Source organism: Giraffa tippelskirchi, chromosome 14 (assembly GCF_054371585.1).
Source record: "Giraffa tippelskirchi isolate mGirTip1 chromosome 14, T2T-mGirTip1v1.2.pri, whole genome shotgun sequence".
NCBI classification, from domain to species: Eukaryota; Metazoa; Chordata; class Mammalia; order Artiodactyla; family Giraffidae; genus Giraffa; species Giraffa tippelskirchi.
Window position 1 is genome coordinate 68,841,365 of NC_137288.1, and position 15,251 is coordinate 68,856,615.

A 15,251-nucleotide genomic window follows, 5' to 3' on the forward strand; every position below is an offset into this window, starting at 1 on the left:
TTTGGACCTTCTTTCATGAGTTGAATTTTCAATTTCCGGGGTCAACTTTGCTCGTTGACTGTTTTCCTTTTGCACATATTAAAAACACTTAATATATAATTTGCTACAAATAGGCTCTATCTTCCAATTGGTGGTTTTGACACATAGACGTTATGAATTTGTGAAGTCTTGAAATGTAGAAGCTATGAATTTTTATTTAATGAAAGCTATGCAGGAAGAAGGAAAAGGAGTTGCTTTTTTTTTTAAGGGTACAGGGTTTCAGTTTTGCAAGATGAAAAAGTTTTGAAGAGTTATTTGACAACAGTGTGAATATACTTACCACTACTACATTGCACACTTAAAAATGGTTAACGTGAAAATTTTTATGTTATTTTTTAACCACAATCTTTAAAAAGCAATCTTTTTCTTGTGGTTTCTTCCTTTGCTTATAAAGCCCTGTCTCTATATGTACTTTTCCACTACTCCATACTCCCCCATGGCAGAGTAGAGAGTAGTAATGTACACTAACGTACTGGATCACTTCATGGCAAAGAGATGGGGAAACAGTGGAAACAGAGACAGACTTTATTTTCTTGGGCTGCAAAATTACTGTGGATGGTGACTGCAGCCATGAAATTAAAAGACTCTTACTTCTTGGAAGAAAAGCTGTGACCAATCTAGACAGCATATTAAAAAGCAGAGACATTACTTTGCCTACAAAGGTCCGTCTAGTCAAAGCTATGGTTTTTCCAGTAGTTGTGTAAGGATGTGAGAGTTGGACTATAAAGAAAGCTGAGCACCAAAGAATTGATGCTTTTAAGCTGTGGTGTTGGAGAATTCTCTTGAGAGTCCCTTGGACAGCAAGGAGATCCAACCAGTCCATCCTAAAGGACATCAGTCCTGAGTGTTCATTGGAAGGACTGATGTTGAAGCTGAAGCTCCAATACTTTGGTCACCTGATGCGAAGAGCTGACTCATTGGAAAAGACCCTGATGCTGGGAAAGACTGAAGGCAGGAAGAGAAGGGGATGACAGAGGATGAGATGGTTGGATGGCATCACCAGTTCAATGGACATGAGTTTGAGCAAACTCCAGAAGATGGTGAAGAAGAGGGTATCCTGGCGTGGTACAGTCCATGGGGTTGCAAAGAGTCAGACATGACTGAGCTACTGCAAAACAACAACAACAACACGATCAGTTTGTGCCTTTTTCCTTAACCCAGATATCTGGGATTCTCAGCCTCCTTGCTGCTTTAGGGGCTTCCACCCTTTACAGCTAAGAGAGTGATACAGATATAGGTACAATAGTAGGATTTTGGTTTGAAGACTAGATTTTTTTCCACCATTAAAAAAAGGATGAAATGGGAGTTAGGTCTTTCCGCTATGACTCAATGAGGAGGCTAGAAAATCTTACTCAAAAAAGCAACTATAAATATATTCAATGTAGACAGCCATTTTAATGCTCTGAAAATCACCATTTGATTGCTCATGTAACAATATGAGAAACATTTATGATTGAGAAAATCTCAACTTTGGGTACTAATAGCAAGTCTCTATGACATTCTTGTTGGTCATACAAGATGGACAGGGAGGCCTGGCATGCTGCAGTCCACAGGGTCACAAAGAGTCAGACACAACAAGCGACTGAACTGAATTGAACTGATGACATTCTTGACTAGTTGTTGTTGCTCAGTTGCAAAGTCATGTCCAGCTCTTTGCAACCGCATGGACTGTAGCACGCCACGCTTCCCTGTCCTTCACTAGATCCTGGAGTTTGCTCAAACTCATGTCCATTGAGTGAACGATGCCATCCAACCACCTCATCCTCTGTTGCCCCTTTGTCTTCCTGCCCTCAATCTTTTTCAGCATCAGGGTCTTTCCAATGTGTCAGCTCTCAGCATCAGGTGGCCAAAGTATTGGAGTTTCAGCATCAGTCCTTCTCATGAATGTTCAGGGTTGATTTCCTTTAGGATTCACTGGTTGGATCTCCTTGCAGCCCAAGGGACTCTCAAGAGTCCTCTCCAAGATCACAGTTTGAAAGCATCAATTCTTCTGTGCTCAGCTTCCCCAGCCCAGCTCCAGGGTCACAGAGGTTCTGCCAGAGCAGGCTGTGGGTACTGGCATTTTCATGTCCAGGGTTGAAGGGGGTCACTGGATTTGGAGCAGTGGACAACACCTATGCCCAGCAGTATGATCAATGGAAGTAACTCTTGGCAACAGGTAAGTGGAGAAGGCCAGCAGCTCTACCAGCCTGAGGATGGGACTGGGGTCAAGGCAAGTATCTCTCTGGCTGGGGCTGCATTCATGTGCAGTGGGAATCAGGAAGCACCCAGCTCTCCATGCACGTATTCCCAGCGTGCACAGAGGAGACATGAAGGGGTCCAGCAGAGAGTAAACATTAGCACAGACTCAAATATGGCTGAACTCAAATGCACTCCCCTACCCACACACAGATACACGGGTAGAGGAGGGAAGCTTTACCGGCTCAGGGTATTTGAGAACAACTGGCTTCCCTCGTGGCTCAGCTGGTAAAGAATCTGCCTGCAGTGTGGAAGACCTAGGTTTGATCCGTGGGTCGAGAAGATCCCCTGGAGAAGGGAAAAGCTACCCACTCCAGTATTCCGGCCTAGGGAATTTCATGGACTGTATAGTCCATGGGGTCGCAAAGAGTCGGGCACAAGTGAGTACTTTCACTTTCACTTTCTTTTCTGTTCAATTATTGGCTGCCCACTAGGCCATGCAAACACAGGAGTGACTCCTAGGAAACAAAGCTTTAAATTTTTCTTAAAAGAAAACTGAGTAAAAGTATTTGTGTCCATATAATTTGGGGGGGATAGATTTCACAGATTAATCTCAGACAAGATACTAAGTTAAAAAATAAACCAAACAGCAACAACAATCTTGGAGGCAGGGGAGATAACTGGAACTCAGAGCTACCACAATATATTATCTAAAAATACAACTTTTCAGCAGAAAAAAAAAAAAGAGAGACATGCAAAGAAGCAGGACAGTGTACTCTTACGTAGGAATAAAAACAGTCAATAGAAACTCTCTGAGTGTTCCCAGTATTACCCTGATACCAAAGCCCAACACAGACATGACAAGAAAGTACAACCAAAGACAAATGTCTTTCAAAAACATAAATGTAAAAATCCTTAACAAAATATTACCAAACTGTAATGAGCAATATATTGAAAGGATTATACACCATGACCACCTGGGATTTATCCAAGTAATGCAAGGATGGCTTAACATTTGAAAGCCAATCAAGATAATACACTGTTAATAGAATAAAAGACAAAACCACATGATCATCTCAATAGAAGCGTAAAAAACTTTGATAAAACTACAACAGCCATTCATGATAAAAAAGAAAACGCTCAGAAACTACGAATAGAAGGTAATTTCCTCAACCTGGTGAAGGGCATCTACAAAACAACAATAACAACAAAAAACCCACAGTGAATATTCTACTAACGCTGAAAGACTGAATTATTTTTTCCCTAAAATCAAGGGCTTCCCAGGTGACTCAGTGGTAAAGAATCCACCTGCCAATGCAAGAGACATGGGTTTGATCCCTGGGTCAGGAAGATTCCCTGGAGGAGGAAATGGCAGCCCACTCCAGTATTCTTGCCTGGGAAATCCCATGGACAGAAGAGCCAGGCAGGGTCGCAAGGAGACAACTGAATGACTGAGCAAACACAAACACACACACACACACACACACACACACACACACACACACACACAGGTGGTTCTAGGTAAGGCAATACAGAAAAAACATTAAAGCATTCAGATTGGAAAAGAAAAAGCAAAACTGACTTCAATCACAGATGACAAGATTCTGTACATAGTAAATCCCAAGGAGTCAACTGACAAACCACTACAACTAATAGCAAAGTCACAAGATACAAATCAATATTTAATAATCAATTACATTTCCAGATACTAACAACATTTCAAAACTGAAATTAAGAAAATAATGATATTCACAATAGTGTCAATAAGAATAAAATACTTAGAAATAAACCTAGAAGAAAATCATAAAACAATGAAAAGAGAAATTTAAGAAGATTAAATAGACATTCCACACTTATGGATTGGAAGACTCAGTATTGTCAAGATTACATTTCTCCCCAAATTGATCTATATATTCAACACAATCCCTACCAAAATCCTGGTGTTTTTATAGAAATTGACAAGCTGATCCTAAAATGTATATGGAAATACAACGAGTTAAAATAGCTAAAACAATGTTGAAAAAGAACAACAAAATTGGAGGACTTATACCACCTGATTTTAAAAATTATTAAAAAGCCACAGTAATTAAGACTGTGCAATATTGGTCCATTATTATACAGATGGACAGTCTCTATAGATGTATCAGAATTGACAGTCTGGAAATAAGCCCTCACATTTATGTCAAATGATTTCTGACAAAGGTACCAAAGTACCTCTTCAACAAAAGAAAGGATTGTCTTTTCAATAAATGGTACTGGGACACTGGATATCCATATGCAAAAAATCCAAACTTTGAAACTTACCTCATACCATACACAAAAATTAACTTGAAATGGATCATAGAACTAAATGTAAGTGCTATAATGATAAACTTCTAGAGAAAAACATAGGAGAAAATCGTGACTTAGAGTTATACAAAGAGTTCTTATATATGACACCAATCAGTTCAGTTCAGTTCAGTTGCTCAGTTGTGTCCGACTCTTTGCGACCCCATGGACTGCAGCACACCAGGCCTTCCTGTCCATCACCAACTCCTGGAGTTTACTTAAACTCATGTCCGTTGAGTCAGTGATGCCATCCAACCATCTCATCCTCTGTCGTCCCCTTCTCCTGCCTTCAACCTTTCCCAGCATCAGGGTCTTTTCAAATGAGTCAGTTCTTCACATCAGGTGGCCAAAGTATTGGAGTTTCAGCATCAACATCAGTCCTTCCAATGAATATTCAGAACTGATCTCCTTTAGGATGGACTGGTTGGATCTCCTTGCAGCTCAAGGGACTCTCAAGAGTCTTCTCCAACACCACAGTTCAAAAGCATCAATTGGTGTTCTTTCCGACACCAATATCATGATCCATAAAAAAAAATATTGGGAAATTGAATTTTATTAAAATTAAAAATTCCTTTGTTTTAAAGGACATCACTACATACCACAGACTGGGATAAAGTGCAAACCATTATCTATATATATGATAACATATTATATATATTCTTTAAATTAATCTATATATATGTATACTTGAAGTGTATATATTATTGACATCTCTCAAAACTCAACAATAGAAAGACAAATAACCCAACTAAAAAATGGACAAAAGCGTTGACTAGACATCGAACTAAATAAAATACACAAATGGCTAATAAGCACATGAAAGGATGCTCAGCACCATTAATCGTTAAGGAAATACAAACGAAGACCATAATGAGATACCACTACATACCCGGGAGGATGGCTGTGATAAAAGAGACAGACGACACCAAACACATCCACGAGGGTGTGAAAAAACTGGGGTGCTGATACGCTGCCGGTGGCACAGCCACTTTGGAAAACAGATTGGCAGTTTCTTAAACCATATCATATCCTACCACACGACTGAGCAATTCCCCTCCTAGAAATCTACCTATGAGAAATGAAAACACATATCCAAACGAAAATCTGTATGCCAAAAAGTGGCAACAGTCCAAGTAGCAGTCAACCAGTGAATGGATAAAACAAATTATAGTCCATCCATCCATACAATTGAATACTGCTGCTGCTGCTGTTAAGTCACTTCAGTCATGTCCGACTCTGTGTGACCCCATAGACGGCAGCCCACCAGGCTCCCCCATCCCTGGGATTCTCCAGGCAAGAACACTGGAGTGGGTTGCCATTTCCTTCTCCAATGCATGAAAGTGAAAAGTGAAAGTGAAGTCGCTCAGTCGTGTCCGACTCTTAGCGACCCCGTGGACTGCAGCCTACCAGGCTCCTCCATCCATAGGATTTTCCAGGCAAGAGTACTGGAGTGGGGCGCCATCGCCTTCTCCGATACAATTGAATACTATTCAACAGTAAAAACAAAAGGACACAAATACATGCTACAACTTGGAAGAAATGCAAAAACATTAATCTAAGTAAAGAACTAGATGCAGGGGCTTCCCTGGTGTACCAGTGGTTAAGAATCTGCCTGCCAATGCTGGGGACACAGGTTTGATCCCTGATCTGGACAGATGCCACATGCCTAACTAAGCCCTAGGTCCCAACAACTGCGCCCATGTTCTAGAGCCTGTGCTCTGCAACAAGAGAAGCTACCACAGTGAGAAGCCCACACACCGCAACTGGAGTGGCCCCCCACTCACCACAATTAGAGAAAGCTCGAGTGGCAGCAAAGACCCAGTACAGCCAAAAATCAGTAAATAAATAAATCTAAAAATTAGGTGCAAAAGGCTATATAATGAATTGTGCCATTTATATAATGAAATGCCCAGAAGAGACCAATTTATATAGAGAAAAAAGACGTCAGCAGTTACCTTGGTCCTCAGGTGGGTGGGAGGATAAGCTGCAAATGGACACAATGGAACTTAGGGAAATGATGAATGTTGTGGCCCTTTAAATGGGCTGGAACTTGGGGGTACAGAGTCCCCCGATAAGAAAGTAAAAGAAGGAAGAAAAGAGGCTGAGCAGCCTGAAGGGGACAGAGAGGGGGGTGGGGAGAGAAAGACTTGGGGACCAGTGATCTGATGGAACAAAGGCGTTTACTTAACATATTGTGGGCGTATATATACTCTCTTACAAGATAGCCCTTTTTAGCAGAGACAGGGATCAAGAATCTAACAAGTCATCCAGAAAGCCAGAGGCTAGAATCACTCTCAAGAGAGGGGGTTGTGAAAGTTACTTTACATATCAGAAGGGAGGAGAGTTGTAAATGGCTGCTGTTCACCGTATGGAATTTCCATACGAATGAGATACATGAATTTCTATTATCCCGGAAAGCAGGCTTGCCAGCTCTCTGGCACCTGTATTCAGGTGCTGTTAAGGAACATAGAATTCATGCAGGACTGAAAACAGCACACAGGAAGCCTCCTGTTAAGCGTATCCTGACAGATGAAACGCTCTGAAACCGGATGGTGGTAAATGGTTGCACAACTATCAATGTATTAAACATTGTTGACTCATACACTGACATTCGGAGAATTTTATTTTATCTAAGCTACATTTCAGTAAAGCTTTTTAAAATGTATAAGAAAACAGTTCATGGCTCCCTTGTCTTTCCTTTAAAATTATTTTTGATTTAGATTTTATATTCTTCCAGAATACTGAGGTATAATTTGTATAAAGTCTGCAAATCTTTTCTCGCATCTTGCAGGTTGCCTTTCCACTGTTTCCTTCACTGTGCAAAAGCCTTTTAGTTTGACATAGTCTTACTTGTGTATTTTTGCTTTTGTTGCTTGTGATTTTGGTGTCATATTCAAGGTATCATTGTCAAGATCAATGTCAAGAAGCTTTTCCCCTCTGTTTTCTTCTAGGAGTTTTATGGTTTCAGATGTTATTTACATTCAAATCTTTAATCCATTTGAGTTACTTTTTGTGTACGGTGAAAGGTAAGTGTCCAGTTTCTTTCTTTTGCAGGTGGATATCCAGTTTCTAAGCACTATTTATAGAAGAGACTTTCCTCATTGTGTGAAATTGGCACCTACTTATAAAAATTTAGTTGACACTATACAGGTGGTTTTACTTCGGGGCTCTCTATTCTGTTCAATTGACCTCTGGTTTTATGACAGTACAATAATGCTTTGATATACTAAAGATAAATTTGTTTGAATAATCGATTGAAAAGCGATTATTCAAAAAAAATTCAGATGATGATTGCAGCCATGAAATTAAAAAATGCTTACTCCTTGGAAGGAAAGTTATGACCGACCTAGATAGCATATTAAAAAGCAGAGACATTACTTTGCCAACAAAGGTCCGTCTAGTCAAGGCTATGGTTTTTTCAGTAATCATGTATGGATGTGAGAGTTGGACGGTGAAGAAAGCTGAGCACCGAAGAATTGATGCTTTTGAACTGTGGTTTTGGAGAAGACTCTTGAGAGTCCCTTGGACTGCAAGGAGATCCAACCAGTCCATCCTAAAGGAGATCAGTCCTGGGTGTTCATTGGAAGGACTGATGTTGAAGCTGAAACTCCAATACTCTGGCCACCTCATGCGAAGAGTTGACTCATTGGAAAAGACCCTAATGCTGGGAAGGATTGGGGGCAGGAGGAGAAGGGGATGACAGAGGATGAGATGGTTGGATGGCATCACCAACTGGATGGACATGAGTTTGGGTGGACTCAGGGAGTTGGTGGTGGACAGGGAGCCCTGGCGTGCTGTGATTCATGGGGTCACAAAGAGTCGGACACAACTGAGCGACTGAATGAATGAATGATAATAGAATTTGAAATCAGGCAATATAATGCCTCCAGCTTTGTTTTTCTTTCTCAAGTTCACTGTGGCCATTCAGGGTTTTCTGTCATTCCCATATGAATTTTAGGATTATTTTTTCTGTTTGTGTAAAAAAGTCTTTGCAATTTTTATACAGATTACATCGAAATTGTAGATTGCCTTAGGTAAGTATGGACATCTCAACAACGTTAATTCTTCTAATCCATGAATACAGGATATCTTTCCATCATTTGTGTCTCCTTTAATTTCACCAGTATTCTGTAGTTCTCATGGGGCAAGTCTTTCAGCCCCTCAGTTAAGTTTATTCTTGAGTATTTTATTCTCTTTGGTGCTATTGTAAATGGGACTGTTTCTCAATTTCCTTTGCACATAGTACCTTGTTTGGTGTATAAAACTGACCTTTGTATGTTGATTTTGTATCCAGCAACTTCATTGAATTCATTTATTCTAACGGTTGTTTTGTGACGTCTTTAGGGTTTTCTACATATAAGATCTTGTCATCTGCAAACAGACATAATATGTGGGTATGTGTGTAACTTTTTATTTTATATTGGAATACATTTGATTAACAATGTTGTGATAGTTTCAGATGTGGAGCAAAGTGACTCAGTTATACATTAACATATATCTATTCTTTTTCAAATTCTTTTCCCATTTAGGTTGTTACTCAGCATCAAGCAGGGTTGCAACTCTGTGCTACGTGGTAGGTCCTTGTTGTCTATCCATTTTAAATATAGCTGTGTGTACATGTCAGTCCCCATCTCCCTAGCTATCCCTTCCCCCAGTCCTTCCCCTCTGGTAAAAACAGAGATAATTTTACTCCTCCTTTCCAATTTGGATGCCTTTTAACTGACCTTCATAGTGACGAACACCATAGAACCAATTTGGTAAACCTGTGACTTTGAACGGTTCCTTTGGATTTCAGTTCCCATGAGTCCAAGAAGCAGACACCCGGTGAATAAATCCTCCCGAATATGATATTCCTCGTGACAGATATCCAGGGAGCCAAGGGTCTGAGACAAGAATTATCACCAGCCGCCTCGTGTGACACTTGCTCAACTGACAGTGTCACACTGCCGCTGCCTTATGTAACAAGACACCACCCGCGACCACCCTCCAACAAACGTGAAGGTGGCGGAGAAACCGCGCGTGCCCTACGGAGCTCTGCAAAGGTTAGCGGACAGCGCTCCCGAACTTTCCTACCATGTGTTGCCTGCTGGTCAGGTAGCCTTGAAGACTTTAATGCCCCAAATTCTGCATTCATAACAATCACTTTTTTAAATTTTATTTATTTTTGGCTGTGTTGGGTTTTCGTTGCTGCACGAGCTTTTTCTCTGGTTGAAGTGTGTGGGCTTCTCATTGCGGGGGCTTCTCTTGTTGCAGAGTACAGGCTCTAGGATGCTCCAGCTTCTGCGGTTGTGGCTCGTGGGCTCAGTAGCTGCAGCTCCTGGTCTCTAGAGCCCAGACTCAATAGCTGCAGTGCAGGGGCTTGGTTGCTCCACAGCATGTGGGATCTTCCCAGATCGGGATCGAAGCCATATCTCCTGCATTGGCAAGTGGGATTCTTCACCACTGAGCCATCAAGGAAGCCCAATAACAGTCATTCTAAAACACAGAAAAGCTAATCTGATCTTAAGTCAGGGTTTTGGCAAAATATGATGTTTCCTGTTCCTATCATTTAGTTTTATAGTTGTGCCATCAATTAAGAGGTCAGTCGATTCTACCTAATTGATAAATAGCAGAAAAAGGGTAAGTTCCTTACCGTTGTTCAGTCGCTAAGTCATGTCTGACTCTTTTCTGCCCCACAGACTGCAGCACACCAGGCTTCCCCGTGCTTCACTATGTCCCAGAGTTTGCTCAGACTTATGTCCAATGAGTCAGTGATGCCACCAAACCATCTCATCCTCTGTCACCCCCTTCTCCTTTCACCTTCAGTCTTTCCCAGCATAAGAGTCTTTTCCAATGAGTCAGTTCTTCACATCAGGTGGCCAAAGTATAGGAGCCTCAGCTTCAGCATCATTCCTTCTGAGGAGGGTTGATTTCCTTTAGGATTCACTGGTTTGATCTCCTTGCTGTCTAAGTGACTCTCAAGAGTCTTCTCCAGCACCACAGTTTAAAGCCATCAATTCTTCAGTGCTCAGCCTTCCTTATGGCCCAACTCTCACATCCATACATGACTACTGGAAAAACCATAGCTTTGACTATATGGACCTTTGTCAGCGAAGTAAGGTCTCTACTTTTTACTACGCTGTCTAGGTTTGTCATAACTTTTCTTCCAAGGTAAGTTCCTGACCTGGAGCAAAACTTCACAAAGGCGGTATCCCCCCAGCTCATAGCTCTCTGAAGCCCAGTCTACCCCCCGTTGCCTCTCTCACTTTCCTGAACTTCAGAGTCCTGCACAAACTCCATGCGGTGAGACCCCTCTCTTGGTGTAAAAGATTTCCGTGGCTGATTTCTGGGCTTAGTTTTCCAGCATGTCTTCACTGCCTCCATGAGAGGATTTATGCCCACATCCCTTGAAAACATGGCCCTTCTTTCTGTTTATTTTCTTGTAAGTTGTACAAACCTATCTTCCTGAAGTCAGAAAGAGAGCCTCATACCAGGGTGAAAAATATCATCTCCGCCTGCAGATGTCTCTACATGTGATCATGACAGTAAAACAACCAGTTAGAATGTGTGTGTGTGTTATCCAAGCATTCTCCACATTCATTTACTTTATGAGTGTCCACTGGAGTCCATTTGTTTCTGTCCAACTCCCCCCACCCCCTAGTGATGGGACCATGGCAACAGCCTACCAACCACCTCTTACCAGGTCAGCCACCCTCACCACCACTTCCCAGCACCCCAGCTGCCCCCTGAGGCTGCCAGCAGAGAGCCATGGAACCAAACTTCTAGAAACACTGTTGCTGCTTCTCATGTCTCCCTTGCTTATAAGTCTTCTAATATTCCCCATCATTAATTTGCAGCTGTTGTTGTTGTTTACTCACTAAGTCGTGTCCATTGCTTTTGCGACCCCGTGGACTGCAGACCGCCAGGTTCCTCTGTCCATGCCATTCTTCAGGCAAGCATACTGGAGTGGGTTGCCATTTCCTTCTCCAGAGGATCTCCCCGACCCAGGGATCGAACCCAAGTCTCCTGCATTGGCAGGTGGCTTCTTTACCACTGAGCCACCAGGAAAACCGCCCCCACACCGCCCCCGCCCATCATTAATGGAATAAAGCTAAAACCTCTCAGCCTGATGTTCCTGAGTCCTCTCTTGTCCTGTGATGAAAGACGACCTAGAAGCAAATTCTGCGGGAAATGTAGGTCTTGTTTCATCCAGAAACAAGATTATTTTGCTCCTGTGTAGGCAGGATGCCAGCCTTATCTTCAAACATTCATGCTGCCCAGGTTCCTTGACTTTGCCTGTTTCAGCCATACTTCAGCTTTATCAACTGGTAATGGGTATGGATCAGAGCTTAATCGATGGCACAGACTGTCCATGGCATGTATCATCAGCACTTCGGAGACCTCCCAAGGCGAATATATTTTATACTGCTGTGAAGCTGAGAAGGTGATGGCACCCCATTCCAGTGTTCTTGCCTGGAAAATCCCAGGGACAGGGGAGCCTGGTAGGCTGCAGTCCATGGGGTCGCACAGAGTCGGACACGACTGAAGTGACTTAGCAGTAGCAGCAGCTGTGAAGCTGGACCCCCCAAGAGCTCCTTCCCAGGACCAGAACACCTTGACCCTCCGGTAGAAACGCTTCCCTGGACTCGGCTCCTCCCTCGTTGGCCCGTCTCTTTATTTTCCCTCAAACACACTCTATTATCATCTCTCCCACTGTAGCCTTGCTGACACCTTCCTCCCGCCTCCTCCCAACCTTCCTCCTCCTCCCTCCTCTGAACTCGGGATATGTTGCTCATTTGCTTTGACATTTTGAATTCCTCAAATTCTTTTTTTTTTAATTTTAGCTGTGCTGGGTCTTCGATGCATCATGGGCTTTCCGCTAGTTGCAGCAAGTGGAGGCTACTCTCTAGTTGCGGTGCGCAGGCTTCCCACTGCAGTGGCTTCTCTTGTTGCAGAGCATGGGCTCTAGGGTGTGCGTGCTCAGTAGGTTTAGCTCCAGGGCTCTAGAGTACAGGCTCAACAGTTGTGGCGCCCGGGCTTCGCTGTTTTGCAGCATGTGGGATCTTACTGGACCAGGGATCAAACCTATGTCTCCTGCATTGGCAGGCGGGTTCTTTACCAGTGAGCCATCAGGGAAGCCCCTCGAATTCTTAAAGTTGGTGGTGATGGTGAAAGTTTTTTTTAGCAAATACTGGGCAGGAAGACATTCTCCTGAATTCTCTTCTTGTTTTAAGATTTATCTTTTTTTTTTTTAAGTTACCTAAATCTTTGATACACTTGGAATTTGTTTTGGTGTAATGCATGAATCAAGGAAACAGTTTTTCCCATTTGTCTCAGCACCTATTTATTCAAATTTTCCCCAGTGATTCAAAATGCCGTCTTCATTATAATTTAAGTTCTCATCTCTCTGGGGTCTCTTTTTATGGTTCTATATTCTGTTCCACTGATCTGCCTAGCCATGCAATGATATGAAACCATTTTAGTACTTACGGCTTTTTAAATCTACTTTGATATTTGGTAGAGGTGGTCTTTTCTCACTATGCTTGCTTTTCAAAATCTTCCAGATTATTACCTGTTGACTTTTCCATGTGAACTCTGTAATCATCTTGTCCGGTCCCCCTCCACCAAACCGCTGTTGCTGACATTATCAGATCTGAATTTCAAAATTGATTCTGGCTACAGTGTGAAGAACAAGGGTACACGAGGAAAGACCAGTGTGAAATGGTATCGCACAAGTTCACAAGAGAGGTGAGGGTCACCTGGACCAGGAGGGTGACAGCAGAGATGGAAAGAAGATAGGATCATGTAATGTGGAAAAATTAAAATTGGCAGGACTTGGTGACAAATGTAATTTGATCATTTAGGAAGAGGTAGGTGGTTTAGGTGGTTTTCTAGTCTTGCCTGGACAACTGTGAGATTTAGTCCACATCTGTAGAGACCCAATCTGGATCAATCCAAGGATGCAGTGTTAGTTGTGGGGTTGCCCTGAAAAGCAGGGTGCTCTTTGAAAAGACTTGGAGTTCTTTGTAAAGAGATATCACGGATTCAGAGGAGATGCCCCAAAGTGAATGGCCCCCCCCAGCCGGTATCAGGTCTCAGGAATGCTCAACCAGCTTCTGCAACATTTCACGGGCTGTGGGGGGTGTACACATGACCTCAAATCTCATGGCTCTAAATGGCAATCGTGTATTCTGAGACATTCCATCACATCACATTTGGGGACTGTAGAGCCAACCTGCGGTTAGTGAAGAAAAAAATACTTCAAAAGTTTTCCTTTCTTCAGTTCCTCAAAAAGTGGTATTAAGTCTCCACTCCTAGGTACATTATACCCAAAAGAATTACAAATGAGAACACACAGACATCCTTATACACCCACGTTCACAACAGCGTTATTCACAACAGCCCAAAGCTGGGAACAGCTCAAATGTCCATCATCAGATGAATGGACAAACAAATGTGCCAAATCCATACAATGGCCCTACGAGACAGCCTTTGAAAGGAAGGAAACTCTGACACGTGCTACAACACAGAGGGTCTGAGGAAGCACTATGGTGAAATAAGCCAGAAGCAAACGGACAAGTATATGATTCCATTTATGTAAAGTACCCAGAACAGGCAAATTCAGAGAAACAGAAAGTAGAATAGAGGCTGGAGGAAAGGGGAAATGGGGAGTTATTATTAAATGGATATAGAGTCTGTTTGGGATGATGAAAAGCTTCAGGGAATAAGTAGTGGTGATGGTTGTACAACAATGACAACTTAATGCCACTTAATTGTACAGTTGTTGATATCATTTCATCATTAAGTCATGTCTGACGCTTTGTGACCCCATGGACTGTAGCCCGCCAGGCTCCTCTGTCCATGGGATTTTCCAGGCAAGGATGCTGGAGAGGGTTGCCATTTCCTTCTCCAGGGGATCTTCCCGACCCACAGATTGAACCCACATCTCCTGCATTGACAAGCGTGTTGTTTACTGCTGAGCCACCAGGGAAGTCCTAATTGGACAATTAAAAGTGGCTAAAGTGGTGAAAATTTTTGTGTATTTTACCATATTTAGAATGGATAGAAAAAAATCACAGGAGCTAACATAATATGGTAGGTCGATTATACTTTAAAAACAAATAACCAAGCAAACAAACTCATAGAAAAAAAGATTAGATCTGTGGATACCAGTAGTGGGGAATAGGGGAAGAGAGACTGAATGAAAGCAGTCAAACTTCCAGTTAAGAGATGAATAAGTAGTAGGAATATGATGTACAACGTGATTAGTGTCATTAACACTGCTGCAAGTTACATACAAAAATTGTTAAGAGAGTAAATCCTAAGGATTCTTGTCACACAGAAAATTTTTTTTCTATTTCTTTAATTTTGTGACTCTATGTGATGATGAATGTTCACTGAACTTATACTGCTAATCGTTTCATGATATATATATATAAGTCAAGTCATTGTGCTGCACACCTTAAACTCATATAATTTAGAAGAGAAAGTCTTAAATTATATCTCAACAAACCTGGAAGGAAAAATGATACACTTTATTTTACATGTATTTTACCAAACTAAAAAAGAATATATTTTTTTTAAATTTCCTTTTCTTATGAAAGAATGTGCCATAACAGAGGGGCCTCCCCTCACCACTAAGACAAATTCTGACCACGTGATTACAGCTATATGTCGTATTAGCTCTCAGAGACCCAGGTTTTGCAAAGTAGGCAACACACTCTCTC